Here is a 27,218-nt window from a genome sequence, read left to right as displayed (position 1 = left end):
GCAGAGAGGCCCCATACAAGCAGTCAGCTATTTTTTTTTTTTTTTTTTTTTTTTTTTAAACAAAAGCTTCATCTCCATTCAGAATCCACATTCTCTTCCCAATGAATAATGTATCTCAGAAACACAGAATTGTCTAGGTTGGAAGAGACCTCAAGATCATTGAGTCCAACCTCTGACCTAACACCAACAAGTCCTCCACTACAACATATCACTAAGTTCAACGTCTAAATGTCTTTTAAAGACCTCCAGGGAAGGTGACTCAACCACCTCCCTGGGCAGCCCATTCCAATGCCTCACAACCCTCTCAGTAAAAAAGTTCTTCCTAATATCCAACCTAAAACAGCCCTGGCACAACTTAAGCCCCTTCCCTCTTGTCATGGTTTAACCCGGCCGGCAGCTAAACACCACACAGCCGTTCACTCACCCTTCCCTCCTACCTCTCTAGGACGGGGGAGAAAAATGGAAAGTGAAGCCTGTGAGTTGAGATAAAGACAGTTTAATAAGAGAGAAAAAAAAAAATAATAACAATAATAATAATAATACAGTGATGATAATAGTACTACTACTAATAATGTGTACAAACAAGTGATGCACAATGCAATTGCTCACCACCCGCTGACTGATGCCCAGCCTAACCCCGAGCAGTCCGGCCCTCTCCCCCGGCTAGCCACCCCTATATATTGTTTAGCATGACATCAGATGGTATGGAACACCCCTTTGGCTAGTTTGGGTGACCTGTCCTGGGTCTGTCCCCTCCCAGCTCTTGCTGCACCCCCAGCCCACCTGTTGGCAGGACAGAGCAAGAAGCTGAGATGTCCTTGGCTTAGTATAAGCACTGCTCTGCAACAATTAAAACATCGGGGTGTTATCAGCACTCTTCTCATCCTAAGCCAAAACATAGCATTCTACCAGCTACTAGGAAGAAAATTAACTCTGTTCTAACTGAAACCAGGACACCCCTCATCCTGTCACCAGGCACATGGGAGAATAGACCAACCCCCACCTCTCTACAGCCTCCTTTAATGTACTTATAAAGAGCGGTAAGGTTGCCCCTGAGCCTCCTTTTCTCCAGGATGAACAAACACAGCTCCCTCAGCCGCTCCTCATAAGACTTGTTCTCCAGACCCCTCACCAGCTTTGTCACCATTCTCTGGACTCTTTCGAGCACCTCCATGTTCTTCTTGTAGTGAGGGGCCCAAAACTGAACACAGTACTCAAGCTGTGGCCTCACCAGAGCCGAGTACAGGGGGAACATAATTGGTAAAACCTAGCAAATACATAAAGAACAATATTCAGAATGAATATTGTGAGCCACATCAAAGCTTGTAATGATGCAGCTCCTAGGGAGCTGAGAGCAGAAGCAGCCATGTCACATCTGGAGCCTTAGCCAGCCAGAGGCCATCAGAAACCACAGGTTGAGAATACATGTATGCAGTTTAGATACAGTGGGCTAGCAACAGTTAGTATTTTAAGAACAGCAGCCATTTAGGAAACAAGCAGTCATGGCCAAGATCATGTGATTAGCCCCAGATAATCTGTGCTTCAAATATGTTTTTCATATGTGTTCTGATTATTTGACTCAGTAAATCTACAGTCACTCTAAAGATTTGGAAAGAAGTTAATTGCATGAACCAGCCTGTGCTATATTACATCCTCTCTTTGCTTTGTTTTACATGGTTGTCTTAAAAAATGGATAGTAACATACAATTTATAGTTTGCATATTTTGCTGTATCCAACATAAAAAACACCTAAAGTATGTTTCTTCAGGTACAGTTTCTTTGTTAGCTTTGCTACCTACTGGCACTGAATTAAGTTATCAAGGCACAGTCAGCTCAGAAAGACCTACATGTATATACACAAATGATTTCTACTTGTACGGTGTCATATGTTCAGCCCTACTACATTTTACACTGGAGCACAACATGCTGAAGTCAGTAAAGATTGAGGCAGCAAAGGTAAACCCAGTTGTGCTTTCATGGCCATGTTGTTGCCATGCTCTCACATTTATCAGTGGCTTAATTTTTAAATAATAGTACAATCTGTAAAGTTTTGGGTGTTTTTGTTTTATTTTTTTCAGAACCTATACCAATCATTTAGTAAGCAACAACAAATTATGAAAATATTCTTAATACTTTCAAGCCATAAATGAAGGTATTTACATTTTCATAAAAGCAATGACAGATTACAAGGATATACTTAGCTGTATTTGCAGTTGTGAACATCTATTGTCTTACAACTGCCAAAATTAAGTAGACTTAAAAGAGAATAAAATTCTGAAGTTAACTATTTCATTTTTCCCACTTCTCCCAAGGAGATATTATTGAGAATAACTGAATTAAATGGAACAGTGCTTTCTGTAGTACTAGAAACAAAACGTTATTTTATTCAAATCAACTAGCAACAAATATTTCATGCATGTAAAAAAATTAACAACACTTTCTGATGGTTATCTGTTATAGTTCTAAAAGAAATTTAAAACATTTTCATGCTTTGCCACAGACAGCACCTTCAGGAAAAAAAAAAAAAAAAAAAGGGACGACTGTGATTTGATATGCACATCCCTTTCTATTGCCTATGTTCATTCTGTAAATATATATGTTTTTAAATCAGACTTGCTTTTCAGTTAGGGAAAAGATACCAAAAGAGCTCAAGTTTTCCCTCCTGAAGTTGAAACTGATTCCTGAGAGAGTTTACAGCAGAGTTATATAAACTCTTTTGACAATGCAAGTAAGGGATGGAGTACGTGCGATGTAGCACAACAGAAGTGACCTGTTGGAAAGTGGAAAAGACACTGGTGAGTGCTGAACTTTTTCTAACACATAGCCACAGACACAGTTGGGAGCCTGTGCGTGTCAGTGTTTAAAGCAGCTGATGAAGCAAGCACAAAATAGATCAGTGTCAACAACTGTTGGGAAACCCTGAGTTTTGGGAACATATATAACCAGTTTACTGCTTTTCTTCAAATGCACAAACCTGACTGTGTAAATACCATGCCAAGCAGAGTATGCCCAGGGAATGTGGCTTCAGTCAGGCTCTGAACAGACCACATGTTCACATAGATAACAACCAGAGGGCAAAGAAGCCACAGATACAGTTAAGGAGCTATTTAAGTAGCTGTATTAAGTAGCTATTTAAGATCCTGCTTATGCAAGGATCACTAGAGACCCTAGAAAGTTGATATTCTGAGATCCTTTCCATCTTCAAGGAACATTGTGTGTTCCTTCACTCAGTATCAAGTGCACAGCTTCATAGCACGTATAGACTGCCCAGTCTTGGGTCTCTAATTTACACAACTGGCTTGTCATGAAAGGACAGAAAAGCCCCTGTACGTAAAAGAGTGTTTGGGTCAAATAGAAGACAGTTAGGGAATCTTTACATTGTTAAAATCTAAGACGATAGCAGTATTAATAAAGCATCTATTAAAAAATAAAAAATAAAAATGTTTCTAACACATGGAAACTACAGAAAAGTTCTTATGGCTTGTGGTTACCATTTTCAAGGTTAAAAACAATGCCAACAACTTTCAACGAATTTTTCAATATCTGTGTGTTGAAATGATTATTTGTGTGTTTTAATCACTGTTAAAAATTTCATTAATAGAACGTGTTATTTCTGAGAAAAAAAATGACTGAATAAATATTTCATGACACTGCCATCAAATCTGAAGCAGTCCCTCCTCTCCCCAGACAGTGCTTTTGCCAATATTACATTTTCTATTTACTATAGGTACATGTAAGTGCAATTTTCTTTGTTTCAACTGAATATTTACATGATACAGTCCATGGAGGATTGTGTCAGAGCAGGCTCCTGTCAGGAGCTGGGAAAAAAAAAATAAATAAATAAAAAGAAGGAAGCCCACACTGGAACAATCTCCCTGTCTTTATCTCATCCTTTGAGCTTTTTTTTGTTTGATTTTCTTGCCCTGTCCTGTTAAGGATGGGGAGAGAGAAAGCAGATCAGTGGGTGTCAGGCAGCCAGTCACAGCTAACCCACAACAAATACATGTTCTATAAATTGCTGCAGTCAAAAGCAGCTCTTGAGATCTAGAGATCCACTAATTGTTATTTAAAACAGCATAAAACAGCCCAGAGTTATGCATAGTTATCATGACGAGGCCTTCACTGTTTCATCTACTGTAATAAGTAATTTATTGTGGTTTCTGACTCTTCTCAACATCAAGTATAATGCAACTTATATATATTAAAAAAAAAAAAAAAAAAAAAAAAAGTAGAGGAAGAATTAACTGCCTTTTTGTCTTAATGTCAAAATGTGTAGTGTTACTAAGAATTAGTAAAAATGTAAAAAAAAACCCATAATAATAATAACCTAATGATCTAGAATAACAATAATCTAGAAATCATATTGTGTTTTGAGGCTACGTTTCCTCCTTCAAGTATTAATCAAGGTATTTCTCTCTCTCCTGCACACACCTACGCAACTTATATGTAGAAATTCTAGATAGAAAATGCTAAATGCACAGCCCACACTAGCTTTCAAAATTGCATCTATATTCAGCCATATTACCTATAGGTGGCTTCTTGGAGATAGGAGATACAATCTCATTTTACTTTCTTAGCAGGCTACACAGATAGGACAGAGACTGAAAAAACATTGCTGTTTCAGTTGCCTACAGGGCTTATTTTGAAACTGCATTCATTGTAGAAATCTGTTTGAAAATTTTTGCTAAATGTTTTTCAGAGAATAACAAAATTATATTATCAGCAACTCTTCCTGTACTCTAGCCACTTCTTTCTGTTTTTAACCAATTCTATTGAGATCTATGAGATACCTACTAAACTACCAGAGTCTGTTTCTCCCTTTCCTTTTTTCCATAGGGATAAAAGCAAGCAATCAAAACCACGCACGTGCACACACACATACACAAACAAGTATCTTTTCAAGCAGAAATAATAATAAAAACATTTTTGGAAAAAAAAAAAAAAAAAAAAAAAAAAAAAGAAGTCTTCTCTCTTGCTTCCTATTTGTTATAATTTATTTTGTGAGATGTTGCATTTTCAAGCACTTCACTGAGAAAATTAAGTTATCACTAGGACAACAAGTACATAAGGAACTTACTGAAATGTGATAAACTAGTTTTTCAATATCTGAGAAGTTCAAGGAGGTATATATCAGAAGAACAAGAAATCTTTCTATCCAGATTTATTATTTTAATATAAGCTGGTAAAATAAAACCAACAATTTATTAGGTTCTATACTGTTATTAAGTATATTTTAACACTATTCTACAAAAATTTTTGAATTTTATTAGCTGCACACATCAGTTATGAGTGTTCTGCAAGGAAGGTGGGGTGGGAAGGGGAGAGAAATAATAAAATAAAGTAAGCTAACGTACAATTAAATACAAAAGATTATTTAAGCCAACCAGGTATCTTCCTGACACAGAAATTCCAGTAAGCCTATCATAAAGCAAAACAATTAACAAGATGAAAACTTACACATTTTCCTAAGGTTAGAAAGAAAAGAAGAAAATGAAAGTAATTTGTACACAAATCCTTGCCTATCAGTCCAGCGGGTGCAAAGGCACTGCACAGGAATTGAGGTATTTTGGGAAAATACCTTTGGGGAATTCACTTTCCTCTCATATAAAGCAGCTTTGAGAAACTTTGGATGAGTAGCTATTTGACTTACTATTTACTTAATGTTAGTGAGAAATAAACACCTATTCTTTTCCTTCTTAGTAGTGTTTTAAAGAATAGGATGGTAGAACAAACAAATAGAGTATCTTTAGGACAAGATAAATTTTATACAGAAGGTCCAAAGCCACTGAAGTGTTTTCATAGAGCTAAGTTTTCATGAAATGCTTTCTTCATAATTAGTTTGCAGAAATTGCATTTTGTTGAGGTAAGGAATTCTCAATACAAAGATGGTAGTTTGTCTTTGTCCTTTAACTTGTGAGGCCCACTTGGTCTAAAAAACAGGGAAACTGAATGCTTCCCTGATTTATTTAATAAGTGCATATAAACTTGCGTTTATGGTGCTGCCTTTTAGAAGTATTTTTTTGTTCCACCTTTCAATTAAATATTTCAGGGGAGACTTACAGGAACAAAACCACATCAGGCTTGGAGATCGATATAATTATACAGTATTGGATTTTACTATTCTATTTACATACTTGCCCATAAAAATGAAAGACTCATTGTAATTCCCTTCATGTAGAAGTACAGCTATAAGAACATACAATCTTTTTCTAATGGAAATCAGAATTGCAATTATATCTAATAAAAAAAAAAAAAAAGCATGAGTAGAACATTTGTTCTGCAAAAGATGCTGATGTAGCAAAGTCAAAAAAGTTCAAAAGGGCATTTCAATTCTGTTGACATTTTTAATGCAGAGCATAAGACGACTAGTTGGCCTGCCTGCCCAGATTTTTGCTGCCAAAATTTGTCCTGGCTAGTTGCCCCTAAGGGTCTCCATTTTTGCATGAAGACAAGCTAGCTAGAAACATAATTTACCTTTGAACAATATACTTAGGCCTCCAGTTGGTAGCTAGACAGTCCTCAGATCCAGTCAGTCAGATACATATGAAAATATATCTGATTTTATATTGTTATACATTATTTTATAATACATACATATATACTCAGGCTTTATCTTCCAACAGAAGTTTTAAAATGGAGAGTTAAAAGAAAGAGTATTTGAGGGTGTTCTGTTTTTAAATGCAATAAAAAAAAAAAAAAAAAAAAAAGTGAAAGAGCTTTTAAAGAAAATCTGATAGACTGTATTTTAAGATACAACTATAGAAAATTAGATCCAAGGCATCTCCCTCTCTATTTTAGCTCAAAGCTGATTTTCTTAACCCAGAGCAACACTTGCACTCTCTGTTCCACAAGAACCTATTAACCTCTGAATTACTACTTAAAAATGAAACATCCTTTTCACTGGTCTTTCCCCTATTTGTACTTTCAGTATTAAATTTAGCATGATCAGAACACATCTACTAGATCAGATTCAATAAAATATGATAGCTACAATAAACCATATTTTAAAAACAGACAATGCAAAAATAAATCAGATGTTTACCTAGTTAGTACTTCAGGAATTCAGTAACTACTTGATTTTCTATAAAAGGCAGTAACAGCAATCCAGGTTCTACAAATACCCTAAAAAGTAGAGATCTAATGATTGATGGTAAGATCTAAATGTTTATTGTAGACACCTGTTGTGGTCAGTGTGACTGCAACTCTTGCAGTCACCTTGCAGAGAAAAGCAAAGCTCATTTATGAAATGGAATTCTAGATTCATAACCTGTTATTCCAAGTGATTAATTATAATGATACATTGACTCAACCTGTGATTAATTACATAAAGCTATCTAAACAGATTTATATATTTTCAAATTGTAAAATCACTGTTAATGTAAAGTCCACAAAACTTACTACCAAAAGGTAAATATGTCAAAATGCATAGATTCACACCCTTCTGATGCAGAGCTGTTTAATTCCCAGATAAATGATATGGCTCCTAGTCTAACAAAGAAACATCATCATAACAGTACTTGCAATAGTGAGCAGACTACCATGTAAAAAAGGAAAGGAGCTTGAATGTAAAAGACTGAGCTTCTCTGGAACCAAGAGATATCAAAGGGAAGACTGACTGTAAAAGCTAATGCACCCTACAGTAAAGGCAACATGGTAAAAAGTAGGAAACTCTAATATACTAAATCAGTCTGAAGGTTCGCTATTAAGGGTGTCTTTGAAATTTATCACTGACAAAGACTTTCAAAAGAGATTTCTTTAATGAGTATCTCTGATGGAGCTCTTTTTAAAGTAGGATTCATAACAGGCTACATTGGCTGTGATGGTAATATTGGTAATAAGTAAAAAGACCAAACGTTTCCTGAAACACTGCTTAACTGTTTTGTTATCTCTTGAGGAAAATGTGATAAAAGTAAATAAAAACAACACCCCAAAATCTACAAGAAACTGTGTTATGTTTTACTATTTCATATCTGTCCTCTATTTCACCAAAATCAAAAAATTCAAGTGCAGAGAAAAAGACAGTCAAATATAGCTCCTCCTCATTCCCCTCCCAATATCTTACGAATATGAAATAAAATCTTTCTCTTTTGCTTTAGAGCACCTGGTTCCCAATTGCTAGCTAAAGGTAATTAGCCTTTAATTATCACCAGTTACATTTTCACCTGCAAAGCACTGGAACATGAAGCTTGCCCAATTAGCATATTCATCTCCCACCTGCAGGCAGTGAGGAAACACTTCTTCACTTCAACTAAGGAATTAATCTTTAATTTACCAATGTCTTAGGTGCATTCTCAACTGAACCCACAAAATGCAATTCTTACATAAATGTGCAGATTCTGAGGTCAAATGGTTTGCTTTACTAGAAAACGATGCTAAGGTCTTCTTATACCCTCCTACAAGGTTAACCACTGGAAAAACCTTAGAATACTTCCACAGTAATAAACACCAAAGTGAAAAAATCAATGTACAGACAAACTGTCCAGTCCTTTCAGTTTTCTCTCACTAGTTTAATATTGTTAAATGAACTGGAGGAGACTCACAAGCATTGTTGATATACTAATGAAAATATGAAGTATGAAAATCTGCCTCCTGAATCCTCCTGAAAGTTTGTGCAATACTCTCAAATGCAGGTAGTCTGATTCTCAATACAAAATATAAATGCTTCCGTTGACCTTCCAGCAATGTATGTAGCTTTTACTGGGCTTGTTACATTCATTCTCTAGCTTAAATTTTGCTTGCAATATTATTTTTAAAAGCAAAATAATTTAGTTATTACATAAGTTGGCCTACCGACATAGTTATTTTTTGTATGTATTTGATGATGTAAATGTTTGCAGTCTAGGGCTTTAATTTTGCAGATAAATACATCCTTATGTATGTGGTAAGTTCTGATGCCTTCAAGTGGACTAATGTTGTGCATAAACACATTACTAAAGTGCGTATTTTCAGGAGGAAGACAAAGAATTATGAATTATTACAGACCAGAATGTTATGGCTAGTGTCTGGAATAATATACATACTGCTGAAATAACTTACACTCTACTAATCTTCAGTATAGAAAAGTTTTACTTGGGAGTAAAACTTTATTTGGTCATCTGTTATTGTGCTTGTGTGTGTGGAGGAGGTTGTTTGTTTGTTTGACATTTTAAAAAATAAACTTAATAGTTTTTGCATAAAATGCCATTGCCTTTTATTGCCATTTATTGACCTTAATGTGTTCAGATATACAAAGAATCAATAGTCAAATTAACAAAAGACATAGAGAAGAACCTCCATCCATAAATCCAAGAACCTTTATTGCTTTACAGAGTTAAAAACTGAAAAATAAATACCTTACTCCATAATGCAACAGGTAAAGTGAATTCATACACTCACCCTCTTTAAGCAGTAACATTGTGCTAAGGTGTCATAATTTCAGCAGGGATAGAGTTAATTTTCTTCAAAGAGGCTTATGCTCATAAGATGCCATGGTTTGGAATTTTTATGAGAAAACGCATGTTTTAGTTGATGAAGGGCAGCATTTACACAGAACCAGAGACTTTTCTGCTTCTTCTGCTGCCCAGCCAGTGAGGATGCTCGGGGTGCCCCAGGAGCTGTGAGGGGACACAGCCGTGACAGCTGTCTAGAGGGACATCCCATACTTTATGTCATCTTGCTCAGCAATAACAGCTAGGGAAGGTGGAAAAAAAGGAGGAGGAAAGGGTGACATTAGGAGTGATGGCATTTGTCTTCCCAAGAAATGTTATGCATGATGAGCCTTGCTTTCCAGGAATGGCTGAACACCTGTGTGATGATAGGAAGTAGCAAATAATTCTTTGGTTTGCTTTGCTTGCATGTGCAGCTTTTGCTTTACCTAGTAAACTGTCTTTATCTCAACCTATGAGTGCTCACACTTTTACCTTTCTGATTCTGTCTCCCATCCCACATGGAAAGAGTGAGCGAGCAGCTGTGTGGTGCTTAGCTGCATGCTGGGTTAAACCACAATATAAAGTAATATTTTTCTTTTATGAGTATTTTTTCTCCTGCTCTGTAATATATCTTCATGTCAAAACTTGATTCAAATAAAGACTCTGTTGACAAAGTATGAATATAAATATGCACAAAAATTATTTATACAATATATAAGATAAGATTGTCTGAAAGGAGTGCAGCGTAACTAGCTCAGTGTATCATATTATTTTTATTGTATTATTAATTATTTTATGAAAGAGACTGCTATGGAGTAAATAGGGAAATAAATTATATAAATTATAATTTTTAATAATAAAATGAACAAGCTTAAAAACTGCGATACTGTGCTCTTTTTTATATGCAAATAGATCCTTCTTCCTACTATATGTAAAATGTAACCTACCAGTCTCAAATATAGCCTTTGTTATGTGTTCATGGTAGGCACTACATTTCATCATAGTTAAAACATTTCTAAACTTTTTTTTTTAAAGCATTTTTTATTATTTTTTTCATTAGCAAAGGATATTATATTCCATATTTTGCCTTGTTGTAGATGCAAAATGGTTGACTACATTTCTTTTCTGTGCTAAAGCACTGAGACACCAGCATAAACAATGGACCACATACTAATTTGTCTTTTCATCCTGTTATATACACATATTTTTTTGGAGGGTACTCCAGATATGTAGAATTGGATTTCTAAAGGATTAGGTAGATATTTAACTCATAAGGCTTTGATTTATTCTGAGTAAAATTTTATTTTCTTGCTTCAACTAGTAATTCCATCCATAACTTGAAAAACCCACTTCACAGAGTTTAATCACGACTAATTAAAAAAAAAAAAAAAAAAATTTTTCCTGTGGGAAAGTAATGAATCTGTATTTTCCACTGAAAGTAATTTAATCAAATATTTCTGAACTATATTCATCATTCCTTTCTGTCTTGCTGTATACTGATAGACAAGAGCATTCTGTCAAGCTGCAGTGATTTTCTAAGTGGATGAGAAGAATGGTATGTGTGTAAAACTGAAATAGTTTAAAAAAGGCAAAATGGTTACTTACATTGGAATGGTAACACCATTTTTGCATAGATAATAAGATTGAATTGATTTTATGAGAAGATCGTAATTGAAAACAACCATTTCTGGTTAGAAAACAAAACAACCATTTCTGGCACTTAGATCAATTAACTTATTCTTCCCAAAATGTTCTTAGGATTATCTTCCCTAGAAGTTATTTTTCCCCAATAATTAAATATGTAAATATGATAAATTGCAAAACACCAAGTTATAGTGGGTTATTTCTATGATAATAACTGTGGAAAGTGCAAGTCAGCTGTCATACTTTGACCTGCCATCACAATGGTGGTATTGAATAATCTTCCTCAATATTCAAGAAAAATACATTTGTAAGATACAGAACTCCAGTTTATTTTGGTCAGTCTCAATCATGCAGAAATATGCGTGTGTGTGTGTGTATATAAAATTATGACCACACTGTAAAGAGGAAACAGGCTGCCATATTTTCAAGAGTTGTAGAAAGCAGGCATTAGTTAAGCTAGTATACAGAATTAAAATGAATGAAGATCCTAGGAAAGCACAGGACTGGAGAACCACCAAGAAAACACAATGTACGTCTGAGGCGTGTGGAGTGTGAATCTGTTTTTCAGAGGAGAACTTTATTTAAAGTTGTCAGGATTTATTTATTTAATTATTTTTAGGTGATGGACCATATGTTGATCGTATGCTAGGAGTAGTCTTGAACTGTTACTATAACATCAGTGTGCATAGTTTACATCTATATAAAGCTGTAGAAAAGATATGAAGATGTATATCTCAAGGCTGAAGGAAGTTTTATATGTAGTATAACTGTAATCCAAAGCCAAATTATTAAATTACTAAAATAAAAATGCCAAACTTTTAGAAATCTATCTGGCATCACAAAAAAATAAAAATAAATATTTAAGTAATCCAGCTTTCGTATATTTCTGTCTCACCTAACCCTCCTCCTCTGCATTATCCAATCAGAATTTTAACATTGTTCTTTAGGATTTACATATATACGTATCAATATACGTATTAATATACGTATTACATACAGTTAGCATCCAGGAAGGAGCAACTAGGTGATAGTTGAAGAATAATCAAGAAGAGAAGATAGAAAAGGGGGTTATGTATGAAAAAGTAAATTTTCAATATATATAATTTAATGTTACATAAATTTGCTACTTGTACCTAGCAGACATCTTTTTGTTTGTAGGAGATCCATCATATTTGCCATGAAGTTTCTTCAAAGAGAAATATGACACAGTTTTTTTCTTTACATGAATATTACAGTAAATACACAATATCTGAAGCCCTTTTTTTTTTTTTTTTTAATACCAAGACAGAGCGTAATTATAATTTAATACATTTGGATGGAAATCAAAACACCTACCGCTACTAAAGGCACCAGAACCATTTGCTTTGACTTAAATTATCACAAAATTTCAACACATAAGACAATACATCAATTTCTTGACACTTTCTTCAAATTGGCTTTTAACATGCAAACCCAGAGAAAGTAATTTATCTTTTCCCTTCCCTAAAGTTCACTTTTTACAATTACTACAGCTTTGTTAAAATATTCTGCATTAAACACAATTCTTCCTCCTTAGATAAGAATACACAATTTTAATGCAACTGTTTTTGCAGATGTTTATGACAGAGCTAAGACATGGCTTTCAAATTTACTTTAATGTGTCTTATTTCATTTAAAATATACATAAACTTCAATCAAGGTAGGCTTTAATTATATATATGTATTGGGTTTATGTGGTAAGGTTTTGGGAGCAGGGCAGCTACAGGGGTGGCCACTTTAAGCAGAGCCCAGCAGCTGCCCCATGTCAGATCAGAGCCAGCTCCAAAGGGACCTGCTGCTGGCCAGAGCTAAGCCATGAACGACCCTGGTTGGGCCTCTGGGAGTGCTTACTGAAGAAAGGGAGAAAACCGCTGTGCAAGGGCAACTGGGAGAGGGGTGCAAGAACCAGCCTTGCAAACACCAAGGTCACTGCAGAAGGAGGGCAGGAGGTGCTCCAGGTGCTGAAGCAGAGAAGTTCCTCTGTGGTGGGTGATGGAGTAGGCTGTCCCCCTACAGCCCATGGGTCCCACATGGAGCCCATGTCCATGCTGCAGCCCGTGGAGGAGTCCCTGGCGGACAAGGCCCCAGGCTGGAGCTGCAGCCCATGGAGAGGAGCCCACACAAGGCTGTGGTGGTTTTACTTGGGTGGGCAGCCGAGCTCAACCACAGCCACGATCTCACTCCCCTTCCTCAAAAGTGAAGAGGGAGAAAATACAATGCAAAGGGCTCCAGGGTTAACGATGGGGAGATCGCTCAACAGTTATCGTGACAGGCAAAACAGACTCAGCGTAGGGAGATAGTAAGATTTATTGCCTATTACTAACAAGCTAGATAAGTGAGCAACAAAGGAACGAAACTGAAACTGCCTTTCTCCTTCCTCTCCCTCCTCTCCCAGAGCGGTGCAGTGGAACTGGGGCTGTGGTCAGTCTATAGCACTTCATCTCTGCGTCTCCTTCTCAGTCACTCTCTTCCCCTGCTCCAGCATGGGGTCCCTCCCACAGGATGCAGAACTTTCAAATCTGATCCTGTGTGGGCTTCCCACAGGCTGCAGCTTTTGAAGAACTGCTCTGGATATGGGTCTGTACCATGGGGGTCTATCCACCAGGAGCACACTGCTCCAATTTGGTTCCCCCACGGGCAGCAGCTCCTGCCAGGTCACCTGCTCCTGAGTGGTCTCCCCTTCACAGACTACAGGTCTGGCCTGAAATCTGCTCTCGCAGGGGTCCTCCACAGGCAGCAGCCCCCATCAGTGCAGATCCACCTGCTCCACCGTGGTCTCCTCCATGGGCTGCAGCGTGGAACCCTGCTCCACCATGGCACACCATGGGCTGCAGGGGGACAGCCTGCTTCACCATGGTCCTCACCACAGGCCGCAGGGGACTTCTGCTCTGGCACCTGGAGCACCTCTCCCCATCCTTCTTCACTGACCTTGGTACCTGGAAGGCTGTTTCACACTCCTCTCTCCCAGCTCATGTTCCCCAGCACTTTTTTCCCTGTCTTAAATATGTTCTCACAGAGGTGCAAACAATATCGCTTATTGGCCTGGCCCTGGCCAGAGGCGGGGCCCTTATCTAACAGGGGGCAGCTTCGGGATTCTTCTTGCAGAAGCCACTTCTATGCTCCCCTCCCCCCCACTACCAAAATCTCACCACGTAAACCCACTACAAGGAGCAGGGAGGGAGCCTGGGGCGGTGCTGCCGCCTTGGGGGGGGACCCATGTTGGAACAGTTTGCTCCTGATGGATGGACCCTGTGGTACAGAGCCATGATGGAGCAGTTCTTGAAGAGCTGCTGCTTGTGGGAAGCCCATGCAAGATCAATTTGCGAAGGATGACTCCCCATGTTGGAGCAGGGACAGAGAGTGACCACGAAGTGGTGGAGACGAAGAGTTATGAACTGACTGCAGTCCCCATTTCCTATTCCCCAACGCCACTTGGACGGAGGATGGAGAAGAGGGTAGATGGGAGGGAAGTGGTTTTAGTCTGCTTTTAGTTTCTCACTGTTCTACTCCACCAGTGGTAGATCTCTCTATGCTGAGTCTGTTTTACCCATGATGATAACTGGTGAGTCATCTCCGTGTCCTTATGTCAAGCCTTCAGCACATTCCATTGTATTTTCTCCCCTTCCTTCCTTGAGGAGGTGGAGAGAGAGTGATTGTGGTGGAGTTCAGCTGCCCAGCAGAGTAAAACCACCACAATGTCTTTTTAAGAATATACCTAGCACCTTAACTTGATAGTCCAATAAATAATTTTGAATGTGAATTTCATCAATAATCAATCTCTAGTAATCCTTGTCTATCCCAAGTCATCAGCAAATCTCCATGTGTATAATCTATTAATATTAAGTTATCCAAATAATCTTTAAAGTTGCATTTTCTGAATTTATAGTGCCATACACAATTGATAACACATGCCATTTATTGAATTAGCTTTTTCTCCCTGAAAAGAAAGATTAAAAGTAGCCCTCAAACAGTAAGTAAAGAAGGGTTCATTATGTTGTGTTCAGTATTAACGGAAAGATTCTGTACTACTTACTTGTGGCACAGTAACATGGATTTCTCACTTTCCAGTCATGAGAAACTACATGTACATGACTGATACTAGTGTGGATGGCATTGTTTATAAAATGAAAGAGAAGTGAAAAAAAAAAAAAAAAAAAAAAAAGAAAAAAAAATACAGTGATGCAAAGGCATTCAGTCACAACCTCCCATAGACTTGGATCAGTCCTATAGAACTGATTGATTTCCAGTCAGTTCCTGAGAAAATCTGAGAAAAAGGTGGTTAGCACACCTGTACCTCCTCATCTCCCTTTTCATTGCTAAGCATGTTGTTATATGGCATGAAGTATCTCTTTGGTTAGTTTGGGTCAACTAGCAGGTTGTGTCTCCTCCCAGCTTTTTTTGAACCCCTTAATCTATTCACTATGGTGCAGAGAAACAGAAAAAGACTTGATGCTGCGCAAACTGCTCAGCAATAGCTAAAACATTAGTGTGTTGTTAGCATCTTTTTTTTTTCCACAAATCTAAAATACAGCATCATATAAAGATCTATGAAGAAAATCAACCCCATCTCAGCCAGATCCAACACAGTATGTTATATAGAATAAATAATACAATGTTCTTTATATGTTAAATCTGATACATACTACCTCATTCAAAATGAAAATCCATCAAACATTCCTGACCAAGTTCAGAAATCTTGTGAAGGAAATATGCTGCCATACCCTGGTGCTTCTTCCTCCAAATTCAATGTCCATGCAGTACATAGATATTATTTTCCAGGATCGGCCAACTCCAGCAAAATATTTAATGGTGGTTTCTCATAAATGCTACAGAAATAAAAAAGAGGCCTTATGTTCTGAGCTGCTAAGGCTGTGTCGAGGCACATAACTGCATTCTTAGCCTTGTTAACAACATCGAATGTACCAATTAAACAAAGCTGATAGATACTAAATCAAGGATTCTGATTTATTAGATTTTTGTCGTTGTTTTCCTTATGGATATGGTATATTCTATACATGCTACTATTTGAAGATTAACCAGTAATAAAAATGGTATAGATCATTAAGCATATTTAGCATTAGATTTTAAGTGCTATTTGCATTTACTTTAGCAGAGTAATAATGAGGAATATATTGTAAATTTCATTTTAGTGTTAATGGCATGATTAAACTTGGAAACCTTGGTATAACTGAATTAAAAAAAAAAAAAAAAAAAAAGTTTTATTGTCATTGTAAAGGATGAAGAAAGAAAGAAACTTAATGGAAAAGGTAAATGTCTTTTCCCTGAAAACCGTGGCTTTAGTTTCTACCATCCCAGCCATCATCTCCTTGGAAGGTAGTGGTGCAAATGACATTATGAGGCTGTGACTAGAACTGTCAGAAAAACAAAGAACTTCCAAAAAATTACTACTACTTACTTTGGAATCATTTAGTGTTTCTTTCATTGTAAAGGCATGATTCTTTTTTTGATAAATGTGAATAGCCAGTGCTTTTGCTTACATTTGTGAAATCAGAATTGCATCTCCTGCTGTCCAAAGGAAGAACAGTCTGCATGTATGACATTCACAATATGAACTGTTAAGACTTCACAATAATCACAATAATCCCAAGCTTTCACTGCCCAACCCTTTAGAGAGGTTTGTTCCTAGAATTTCTTGCCTGATTCATTGTGGATACAGAGGTTGTACTTTCCCCACACACTGAACAGTTTACAAAAAATATATGATTGTTCTTTAAGATTTTGAACCTGGTTTTGCTAGTCTCTAACAGTATTTCCTCCTTGTCCCCTATTCCTGCATTTTCTTTATATAAAATATCCATATCAGTTTATTTCTGTAGGTCATGTTTCCTGGGGCTCTGTTCTTATTTGTTTTTCTCCTGTGGACTTTCTCAATACATCTTAAGAACTGAAAGGATAACTAATTGTCTAATTTGACATGTTTTGAATTCTTGTAAATTCTTATAAGTGTACTACAGTATCTCATATTTTACTCAAACTTTTCTTCCAGGACGACATACACTGAAAAAAAAAAAAAAAAAAAAGAGCAAGTAGTGAATTTACTGACTTTAACTTTCAAAAATATGCTTAGTTTTTTATCTCAATGTAAATAGGAACACTTATATCATCACACCTATTCCCCTGGCAATCATTCCATAAAATCCCAAAATTCCATCTCGTTTGAGGCAGTGGGTCGATTCCCTCCTGAGTCCTGTAAAATGGCAGACTGTAAAATGGCAGAAGTGAGACAACTCTCACTTCCCTTGTTATTCATACCAACTTCTAGCCACAGCCTTTGTTGTGTTAGTCTCTTGCAGATTAAAGAGCTTCTTAAAACCTTTCAGAGTCTTTGTCTTTCTAATGCCATACTTATACATTATAATCATCACTTCCCACCTTCTTTCAAAAGAGTCAGCCATTAATCTATTGAATTGTGAGATTGAACCTTTTCAATTTTCATTTCCTTTTCATTTTAATTTTTCATTTTATTTTCCTTTTCAGTTCTATTTTCCCTCTCCATCCTATAGTTTGCCACTTTTGTTTCAATGCACAATAAAACAAATGCTGCAATGCTTCTGCATAAGGGGATTTCTTATTTTTCTTCACGTTGCTATGGAATGAGAGGAACTCGGGAATGGAAGAGGGAGAAGCTGACAATCCTGTACAATAATTTTGTCCTAGTATTTGTTACCGGCATTGAAGTCACCTATTTTACTAACTAAGCAGCTGAGGTTTTAGCTTTTACTCTTTACAGATTAAATAAAAGAACAGAGATCTTTCTTTTACCTTTCTATGAATAACCACTCTGAATAATATCAACTGCAAAGCAATGTAGGATATATTTTATCTTGAACTTATAAATGCTAAATGTCATATACTGGTTCTTTGGCTATAATAGTTATTTTATTTTATTTTTTTTTTCTCTTGAAAAAATGGGACCTAAGCCTCCACACTTGGTAGCACATATGACATATCCCTTTGCAAATTAGAATCATATGACCTTTCCAGGAAGGATTTGAAACATAGCACACTACATTTTGTCAAAAAGAATTACTGAATAATAACTAAGTGAATAATCTTAAACTATGTTTGTTTGTTTGTTTGTTTTGGGGGGTAATAAAACAGAAAGCAGTTATTATATAAAATTAGTTTTCTAATTATGCAAATAATTAGACTGCTGTTTTACTAGTTTATAAGAAATTTTTTGGCAACAGAGAAAATCTTTGCCAACAAATTCAGTTTATATTTATGTATTTGTTTTCTCAGAAGGTAGAAATATAAATAAATCTTTAGGGCATAAGTAGATGTTAAAAAGTGACTGACGACTGTGTGCTATGTTTACACAATGCTACTGATTTAACTATGTAATATTGAACAGTGAATAAAAATAGATGGTATGGAAGTTAAGTACTTCTGCAGAGAACAAGGAGAAATGAAAAATGCATAAGAATACAGCTTTTGAAGAGTAAAAGCGTGCCAAACATGAATTTTCTTCATTTCCATTTTTGGACATATTCCCTAAAGTAAATCTTCAAAGAAGCTATTCCAACTTTAGTTGCCATGTTGAAAATAATAGAAAAGGAAGGACAAACCTGAAGCTATGCATGATTACTTCACATGTAGGTAGTCGTTTTTCTATTGTTTGTCTTTGGGTCATTCCATAAATATGATCCTGATAAGAGGTTTATCTTTGTTCTTGTATTATATGTTAGCAATTTTAGGGATCAATGGGTCAACTAAAACATGATATGGAAGATTTTAGTCCAAGTAGAAATTGAAAAGATGTACACATATTCTATCACAGGTTCTGATCACAACCACTGCATTAAGATCAAGATTGCTAAAACACCTAAGCCAACTGAAATATAAATAAAGTTCAAAAGAATAGCTGAGGGCAACAGAACAACTTTAGTGTAAAATGAAGAACAAAATCATCACAGTATAGTGATATAGTGCAAGTAGTTTGCAAATACTTGCAAAACTATATCAGTTTATATGTGAGAAATAGTTATGTGACTTAGTGTAAGATATAAGGACTACTGCCAAGAATTTTCTGAAATAGTTATTCACAACAAATAATGTTACATGTGCTACATGAGAAGTTAACAGTATGCATCTATCACCTTATGAGAATGTAATATAACTGTATTAAAACTGGGCAACCTTAAAACACCTATTTGTAGATTAAAAAAATATATATTTTTTTATTTTTTTCAAGGAAGAGCTTTCCTCAGCAAAGGAATCAAGCAAGAAATAAGAAGAGTGTGTGAATGCTGGTGGTCTCTGGAGAAATGCTACTGACCTGATTGCTAGATTGTCTATTATTCCAAAGACAAGTTCCAACTAAGTTGACATTGCCTGAACTTTTGTTACCTGGCAATGAGGTTGCATAGGAAAGCATGAATCTAGAGTGAATCTGGAGTTCATAAGCTTTTCTAGGATTCATCTTAAATGTTTGTGTGTGTGTGTGTTTTTCCACTCTTTCAATTTGAAATAAATATTTAGTCATATAATAGGATCTGATCCAACAGAAGCTGAAGTCTTCAACAATAACATCACGAAGAGAATTACTATTCTATCCTTTTCTCTGTGCTCATATACAGTACAAGACTATAGCACAGATTTGCTATCCCACACGGGATTATTTTATCACAGCATTTTTTCTTATTTTCTACGTCTATTATATTCTTTTCCTTCTAACTATAAATTAAGAGGAAATTTTGACTTCTGATAATTAAATCTATTTATGACATCAGTGTAACAGAGCTGACACAGCAACTGTGAGCAAATACGTCAGATTTATAGCTTCTCAGCTTCTGCAAACGAGAAAGAGAAATGGATTATAAGGGTTGCACTTACTGCTCAATAATAATAATAAATTATAATTGGCCATTTGAGGAGAAAAATGGATCAGAAAGGTGAAAAGCAATTTGAATAATTTTCAAATATCGCACTTGTAAAATTTGACTGAGCATGAAAGTTCATCTTTGTTAAATGTTGAATCATCCACGTTTTCATGTCCTTACAGACAAAACAATAGCAGTACCTTGTACACGAAAAAGTTATTTGATGAAACATCAGTTTTGATAGTGATACTAGGGAAAAAAAAATAATAATAATTAAAGGAAAAATATTAATACTCAAAATTTTGTTTTGTTTTGTTTTTTCCCCTAGGGGGCAGGAGACCTAAAGGGGGTAAGCACAGAGGTAAACACACTGTATCACTTTCAATAGTATTACTCCTAAACATTACACAAAAGGTTTTTAAAAAATAATAGTCTACATAAGCAGCGGTTAAACAAGTTATAAAATGTGAAAATAATAATAAAAAAATAGAACTATTTTCTCCTTACTTTTATTTATCATATAATAAGTACAAAGCTAAGTATATGCTTGTCTTTCTCCAAAGATCACAATGGATTTGGCACAAGATTTTACTGTGCAGAAAGGGAAAAGAAATTGAGCTGTCAGAATTGTAGACCCATTTCTTGTAAGAATAAAAAATTTTGATTTTTTTACAGCATTACATTCTACAATATTTAATGTTCATGGACAATTTTAATGTAATTTTAGAATCAAATATAATCATTAAAAATATGCTACTATTTTAACATTCTACAAGTCAATAACTGTTTTTCTTTAATACCTTAAAGTTCACTGTTATACACCACCTGCAGATACCAGGCAGTTTGGTTCTCACCACCTTGTAAGTGTCCTTTCAGGAGCTTCTGTATGCTGCTAAGTTTCCCTTTGCTGTCTCTTCATAGGAGTTTTAGCTTTCTAGTGGATCCTACCCAAATTCTTGATGTCCTTCCTGAACTGAGCACCTGTGTTTCAGGTCCAGCCTTAGCACAATGCTGAGTGGCAAGGAGAAATAAATGATGTTTATCTCCTGGCAACGAATTAGGTAGCCCAGTTTGAGACTGAGACCTCATTAAGCTCATATTCATCTAGGTATCCATCTAAAGGATCCTCCAGATCCTTTTCAGCAATATTACTCTGGCTTGTATCAGGAACAGTGTGACCAGCAGGGCTAGGGAGGTGATCGTCCCCCTGTACTCAGCTCTGGTGAGGCCGCACCTCGAGTACTGTGTTCAGTTTTGGGCCCCTCGCTACAAGAAGGACATCGAGGTGCTTGAGCGGGTGCAGAGAAGGGCGACGAAGCTGGTGAGGGGCCTGGAGAACAAGTCCTACGAGGAGTGGCTGAGGGAGCTGGGCTTGTTCAGCCTGGAGAAGAGGAGGCTCAGGGGCGACCTTATCGCTCTCTATAGGTACCTCAAGGGAGGCTGTAGCGAGGTGGGGGTTGGTCTGTTCTCCCACGTGCCTGGTGACAGGACGAGGGGGAATGGGCTTAAGTTGAGCCAGGGGAGTTTTAGGTTAGATGTTAGGAAGAATTTCTTCACTGAAAGGGTTGTGAGGCATTGGAACAGGCTGCCCAGGGAAGTGGTGGAGTCACCATCCCTGGAAGTCTTCAAAAGACATTTAGATGTAGAGCTTAGGGATATGGTTTAGTGGGGACTGCTAGCGTTAGGTCAGAGGTTGGACTCGATGATCTTGAGGTCTCTTCCAACCTAGAAATTCTGTGATTCTGTGATACTCAGGTAGTCCAGACTGTATGGATGCATGGAGTTATTCCACTCATAAGTAACTGAACAAACTCTCAAGTACACCAACCAAGAAATAAACAAAATTCCATGATAAAACTACTACTAATACTCTACTACTACTACAGTGACAATCCTTTTTCTTTTTCCTGTCCTGAGAACTTCGTATTGATATTATTGTGTTTTGTTGTTGTTGTTGTTGTTGCTTTTTTCTTTTAATCATTGGAAATATAGTTCACAGTGTTCATACTACACATTTGAAGACAATGTAGGATTAAGAAAAAGTTTCTGAAAGCAGTTGTGTCAAGTTACACAATATTTACTCCATTGGAAAGTGTAAAGATATATGCAATACTATATAGTGAAATCTTTCACAGGTCATGCATGTTAGACATGTAATAAACAAGTTAGGAGGGTTTGCTGTTATTTTTCCTCAACCTACTATCCTAACAGTTGGATAGCTTAATTAAATGAGGAGGTAAGAAGAAAGCAGCTAATGTATATACATGTATATATATATGGCATCAGTGAGTAAGATTCTGCCTTACCTGTTTGGTTAACCAGAGACTTGTTAGGAGATGAACAATGACATGACATTGATCATGAAAGACTGCAAACTAAGCATAAGAATAACAGTGAGTAAATAGTTGATATTAGCAACAAGGAAACACAGAAATACAAATATTATTGAATGAATAAGCATGAAACTCGATGATCTTGAGGTCTCTTCCAACCTAGAAATTCTGTGATTCTTTGAAAGATTTTTCAAAGTTTCCTGCAGGGGAAACTTTGGACACACACACAGTACCAAACAACTTACAGATACCAATGTCAAAACCAGTTATTAAAAATGTTTTAGTGTGCTCACTAACAGTATAATCATATAGATAAGAATTAAAAATTACTTATCAGAAATAATTAGAAAATATTGTTAAGCTGTATAGGGACTTGAAACTTCAAAAGTGATAGCAACTTTTTAGCTATTACAAGAATACAACCATCAATCAAATGAAAGACAGATTTCCAGTCTAACATATGTCAGACTTAAGTGAACCATAACCCAAACTACATAGTCATCAAATCAGAAGACAAAAAAAAACCAAAAAAACAAAAACAAAAACAAAAAACATTTAAAGACATTGAGAAAAATACAGGAAAAGGTTTATTAAACTAATGCCAACTGCTGTTATTTTTATTGTACTATTAAATGGCAAGTAGTTAAAGATCCACTTTATATTTCCCTAAATCTGTGTATGTGTACCACACCTCATCTTCATGGAATCATATGAAAATGTATCTCAGAAGGTTATGAACATTGCAATTTACTGTGCTTTGGAGGGTCTTCAAGTTGTTATCACCATTCCCAAGACAACATCTCTATCCATAGAATCCTTTTGGAATAACCTCTATTCCCTACATTATTACCTTGTCCTCCTTAAATAAAAGTATAACGATTTTCATATGATGAATATTTGTGTGCTGTTCTTATGCATTTATATTAGAGTACCTTTTAGTGGATAATATATTCCACGACATCTCAAAGTCTAAACATTAAAGAAAAGCAATAAACATCCATCAACAATATATCTATGCATTTTTTGCATTGATTTCATAACCATCAGCAAAACATTCCCTAGAACATATTTTTTTAGATTTGAGTTATGTGAGTCTGCACAATAATCTAGTAAGTATTCTGCAAAGATTCTCTCATAAAAATTGGAGACACTTAAGAGTGTTTTCTGAGATCCTTTTTACTTTGTAACACTGGCAGAGCTAATTGTAAATTCACCATTGAAAACATTGCTAATTAAAGCAGGATGATGTTCCTCAAAAGCATCTATTGTTTAGATTGTTGCCAAAACAGAAAGGAATGACCTGAGATCCTGAGTGCTGATGAATTCAAATACAGAAAAAAATAACAGTAGTTCCTTTAATTGTGGATATATGGAACACGAATGTCCAGAAGTCAAAGTTCATGTTTGACAGCAGTTAAGAGGGCTTATAAAAAGTTATTATATTTTTGGTTTTTATGCATAGTGTATGACTTTATAACAAAGCATTAGAATTTGTCCTAAGTTTGACATCGAGGGTCAGACGAAAGGATCGTGCTCAGCTCTGACCTAAAGGTTTCCTAGAAAAAAAGTAACACCAAGAAAAATGATTGTTCAGTCATTCAAAGAGCTGCATAAAATAAATTGCAGTTCTTCAGCACTTTGAAAAAAACACTTATGCTGTTCAGAATTTATTTACAATATGCAATGGAGAAAATATTAACGAATCATAAACAAGTGAGAACACAGCTGCTTTAGGCTGGTAAAATTTGTACTTCTGTAAATTATCATCTTACAAAGGCATCAGAAGTGATTCTGCTATCTAGAATCATGAAAATCCAGGAAATTACTAGTCACATTAATTCTTATGCATAAATATTTAAGAAATCTATCCAATCCACCTGTGGTTTACCTGCTTTTAAAAAATAACTTCTATTTGTATGATTTTTAAAAGAAAATACATGAGAAACAAGCAGATTACAAATCTGGATGTAGGCAGGCTATATGGATGGGTGCATGCATAATAACTAGTGATTCCTTGCATATCTTTTTACTTTAAAGAGTATTAAACTAGTTATAATGCCATTTTGACACATTCTTTATGTCAAATGGTGCTGTTGAAAGAACCATTGAAAGAGATACATTACTCTGTTCCACTTATTGCTATTGTAGCTAGTACTGCAATAAGTTTCAAAAATTAAAAAAGAAAAAAAAAAAGAAAAAAAAGGTGATCTTTGATGAATCTTAGTTCAAAGGAAAAAAGGAAACATTACTGAACAATTCCTGGAGATAAAACTAGCAAAAACTTTTCCTTGTGAATTCCCAAATGCTTTATGATACCTTATAGGTCAAAAACGTCACAAGAATACATGTTCTTGTTCTAATTTGATGTTAGCCTTTCAATTTGATTCACAAGCAAAAAGTAGGAAGACACTCCCAAACCCCCGCTCCCACCGTTACCCCCCCCCCCCCAAAAAAAAAAAAGAAAAGAAAAGAAAAACAGAGATAAGTTACTTTAACAATTCTTAAAAAGCTGGGAATCAATTTGACTTCTAGTCTTGATGCAAAGTATGGCTTTAATTCTGTTATTTATTAAACTTTGTTGACAGTTCGCATTATCTTATTTTTGTGCCTCTCCCCAAACCAACTTATCTAATCTCAAGTATCATTTTGTGTTGTTTTTGTTTTAATATTCAAATAGAAACAATGATATTTTAAGAAAGGTTGTGAGTGATTCCCCCTTTCCGCACATATTACCTTTTCTTTTATCTCACTCCCTGCAGAAGGAGATTCTATGAATTAAATAGACCATAAATCATTTCCAAATATTTGATACAGAGCGTATAACTCTGTAACAGGATGATCTGTAACTTCCTTGGATTTCAGAAAGAAAATATACATTAGTACCTCATGCATCTTAAAGATAAGAGAGAAATGAAGTTGCTGAAGTTATTTTCTGTCTGTTATTTGCAGTCTTTCGTGTTGCATAGTGATATTTTAATAAAGATAACCTGTAACTACCAGACCACAGTTTTATTCAAAGTTAAGAAGTTTTCCTATTTATGTATTTACTTGTATTCTGTATTATCTCAAAATCTCTTCATGTGTAGAATGCCATCATGTTTTCACAGTTTCCAAAGACTGTAAATCCAGTCTAGCCCTGTTCTTAGAATTAATAGGAATATTACCACAGTCAAATATTTTTGCTAATACCACATTTTTCTATATATACCAAATTGTGTATGAAGTTAGAGGTCAGTTTAATCTTGGCAAATTAGTTAAATAATAACACCATTAGATCTTCATAGATCTAATCAAGAATTGAGATTCTACATCAGTCAGCAATGTTGTTAAGTTAAAATATATGAATTCAGGTCAATACTTTGGTACAAAAAGAGTAAAATCGTGAAGATATCTGATATTTCCTCTCAACTTCATGTCATAAAACCACTGTCTATTTCCAAAAGCAGTATGCTCTTAGGAAACAACCTGACTTTGAAACCAAGACAGTCAGACATAGCATCATTTACTAGGAGGTGAAGCAAGAGTAACTAAAAAAATTCTTTGATTCCAAGAACAGGCATATTATTACTGACACCACTAAAAGAAAAAAAAAAAAACCTCTTTCACTCTTCCTACGCTCTGCTTTTATAGCAAGCAAGAAACTTGAAAGAATGAGATCTCATGTGGAAAATAAGAAAAGGAGAGATGAGAAGAGAGAGTAGAGAAGAGTCAGCTGTACAATATTTTCTTTCCTTTATATGGGCACAATGCTTTGGTACATGATAGTTCAAGATTCTAGGAAGAATATTCTCATTGAAATCATGACTAATGCAAAGCTAATCACTGCCCTAGCAAACATTACTAACTACTAAAAGATGACTTCCTAAAATTCTCAGCTACATACACATAGATGAAGCATCGCTTTGAGAGGTAATTCATGGAAAAGATTGGGACCACATGAGGAACTTAACACTGGATACTGCAAAACCTAACCTTTAGGTTAGGTTTTTACCTCATTTCATAAGCTAAAATCGGAAACATTGTCCATTCTGTTACGTGATAGCTTTAGCCACCTTTTAGAGAGAACTCATTCATTTGGCACCCTCAAGCTGTGTAGCTGCAATAACATGAGACATTTCTCACACTAAAAAGTCTACTGAATATAACTTAGTATACTAAGTTATTTAAATTACTTCAGTAATGTGAAAAATAAAGCTGTGTTTTTCGCAGTAAAAAATTCCACTAACTTTGCATATTCAAAAGAAATTGTGCAGGCATAACAGTGGGAGGGAATGTTAAGCAGATAAGGGGACAGTGGAAAATCCCACTGTTCCAAAATAAGGATGGCTAAGAAAACCAAGGCAAGCATTTGCGGAATGAACAACAACAACAATAACAAAAAATCACAAGCCTTCCAGTCATGAGAGAAGAAAAAAAAAAACACCATACAATCCTAAATTGGAATTCATAGGAACCAATATGAAGCTATGTTAGCTGTCAGTCTACCAAATACTCTAATTCATCTACTATATAAAAATATAGTATTATAAAAAAAAATATATATATATAAATATCACAAATATTTGCTATTATATGCTACTTATGAAATATGATATGGTTAAAAATAATCTTGAAAGTCTAAAGTAATGCTGACAATTTTGACAACTTTTAAAGAACTGTGCAAAAAAAGTTTTATTTATATCTGATGTATGAAAAACATTTGGTACTAAAAGTAATAGTCTTTTTAATGTAGTTTCAAGAATGAATGAAAAACAGGCCGTTAGCTTATTTCCTTTCAATTTACATTCAAAGCCTAGACAAATATTTCATCCATGTTCAGAGAAAGAAGTGCCATAGTATAATCTCACACAAGTGGTCAACACCTTTGCAAAACTGATTGGTGAAGATCGAAAACATCTGCTTATCCTCCTATATCTCACCATCATCAGTAGCTTCACAACGTCTGTTCTGCTCTTCTTTTCATTTCTTCTCCT

The sequence above is a fragment of the Aythya marila genome (assembly GCF_965140915.1).
Source record: "Aythya marila genome assembly, chromosome: 4".
Taxonomy (NCBI): Eukaryota; Metazoa; Chordata; class Aves; order Anseriformes; family Anatidae; genus Aythya; species Aythya marila.
The sequence above is the reverse complement of the archived record's forward strand: the minus strand, read 5'-3'. Positions refer to the sequence as shown.